The sequence below is a fragment of the Tasmannia lanceolata genome, unplaced genomic scaffold (genome assembly GCF_043159265.1).
Source record: "Tasmannia lanceolata isolate RefF3 unplaced genomic scaffold, GAP_Taslan_0.1 ptg000193l, whole genome shotgun sequence".
Classification (NCBI taxonomy): Eukaryota; Viridiplantae; Streptophyta; class Magnoliopsida; order Canellales; family Winteraceae; genus Tasmannia; species Tasmannia lanceolata.
In genome coordinates this window covers 125,001-127,378 of record NW_027518869.1, presented here as the reverse complement: position 1 = coordinate 127,378, position 2,378 = coordinate 125,001, and positions in this window count along the sequence as shown.

The window sequence follows — 2,378 nt, the reverse complement described above, 5'->3', positions numbered from 1 at the left end:
GGTGCAAGGCTAGTGTGCAAGGCTTGTATGCAAGGCTAGTGTGCAAGGCTGCTGTGCAAGGCTTGTGGGCAAGGCTGGTGCGCAAGGCTAGTGCCCAAGGGTTGTGTGCAAGGCTAGTGCCCAAGGCTAGTGCGCAAGGCTCGTGCCCAAGGCTAGTTCGCAAGGCTTGTGTGCAAGGCTAGTGCGATGGGCCAGTGCCCAAGGCTTGTGAGCAAGGCTTGTATGCATGGCTTGTGCGCAAGGCTTGTGTCCAAGGCTTTTGTGCAAGGCTCGTGCGCAAGGCTAGTGTGCAAGGCTTGTGCGCATTGGCAGGTAGCCCACCACCATGCACGATCCAAATGCCACTCACGCGACAACACGGTGCCAAGCCGGGCATGGTGTGCACTCAAAACCAATCAACGGACAGAGGTCATGCGTCATGGGGGGGATCTAGCAAGGCCATGGGGAAGGTCATGGAGGACCTTGGAAGCAAGCGCAAGACGAGAGCGAATCGAACAAGGGGCCAGGACGGGGCCTTGTGCCCATGGTCTTCGCAAGACTGCGTCCAAGGCGCCCGAAAGCCCAAGGGAACCCAAACCCGGCCGACACTTGCAATCGCACATGCTCTCTGCAACACACCATCAATGCCGCCCAACGGGGCCAGCACGAGCAGTCATCCGCGGTCCCCTGGCCCTGCGCACGTTTGTCTTTGAAACCGAGCATCAATGCCACAGAAAGTGCCGGGGCGCCAGCTGGAGCCATCATCCGCGTTGCCATGGCTCGCTTGGCCTTGGCTTGCCAGGCCCCGACAGGAGCAATCGCGCATTTTCTTTGCAACCGACCATCAATGCCGCCCAACGGGGCCAGCACGAGCAGTCATCCGCGGTCCCCTGGCCCTGCGCACGTTTGTCTTTGAAACCGAGCATCAATGCCACAGAAAGTGCCGGGGCGCCAGCTGGAGCCATCATCCGCGTTGCCATGGCTCGCTTGGCCTTGGCTTGCCAGTCCCCGACACGAGCAATCGCGCATTTTCTTTGCAACCGACCATCAATGCCGCCCAACGAGGCCAGCACGAGCAGTCATCCGCGGTCCCCTGGCCCTGCGCACGTTTGTCTTTGAAACCGAGCATCAATGCCACAGAAAGTGCCGGGGCGCCAGCTGGAGCCATCATCCGACGTGCCATGGCTTTGGTCCCATGGTCTTCGCAACCGAGCATTCGTGACACCCGACGGGGCCAGGACACCAACCCTTCCGACAGGAGCATTCGCGCATGTTCTTTGGCCACACAAAGGCGCCAGCACGAGCAAAATCATCCGCGGTGCGGTGGCCTTGCACGGCCTTTTGTCTTTGGAACCAACCATCAGTGCCACGGGAAGTGCCGGAGTCCCGGCATCCGCGGTGCCAAGTCATTGCGCCCTTGGTCTCTGCAGCGGGGCATGCCGGGCACTCCCAACCATTGCAAGCAAGCAAGAAAGAAAGTAAGTAAGTAAGTAAGTATTACATATAGGGGCGGGACATGCGGGGAGATCAGCGAAACGTGCATTACGGGGCACACGCGTACCCACCGGGGCATACCGACCCCTATTGGGGCACACGTGTGCATATCGGGGCATACCGGGCCTATCGGGGCACACGCGTACATACCGGGGCATACCGAGCCCTACTGGGGCACACGTGCGCATATCGGGGCGTACCAAGCCTATCGGGGCATACGCATGTATCCCAAGGCATACCGAGTCTATCCGGGCATACGCGTTCATACCGGGGCGTAACGGGCCTATCGGGGCATACTTGGGCATATCCGGGCAAAAAATGCCCAAAACTTGCGCAACCTTGGCAACCGTGGTCCATTCCTCTCTATATGCCTAGCCTTGGCAACCGTGGTCCATTCCTCACTATATGCCATGGCCTTGTGCCCATGGTCTTCCCAAGACAGCGTCCAAGGCGCCCGGAAGGCCAAGGGAGCCCAACCCAGCGATGCCCTGCTATGGCAAGCCAAGGCCAAGCATTCCGGTGCCTATCCGGGCAAAAATGCGATTCCTCTCTATATGCCTAGCCTTGGCAACCGTGGTCCATTCCTCACCATATGCCATGGCCTTGTGCCCATGGTCTTCCCAAGACAGCGTCCAAGGCGCCCGGAAGGCCAAGGGAGCCCAACCCAGCAATGCCCTGCTTTGGCAAGCCAAGGCCAAGCATTCCGGTGCCTAACCTTGGCAACCGTGGTCCTTTCCTCACCATATGCCATGGCCTTGTGCCCATGGTCTTCGCAAGACATCGTCAGAGGCGCCCGGAAGGCCAAGGGAGCCCAACCCAGCAATGCCCTGCTTTGGCAAGCCAAGGCCAAGCATTCCGGTGCCTAACCTTGGCAACCGTGGTCCTTTCCTCACCATATGCCATGG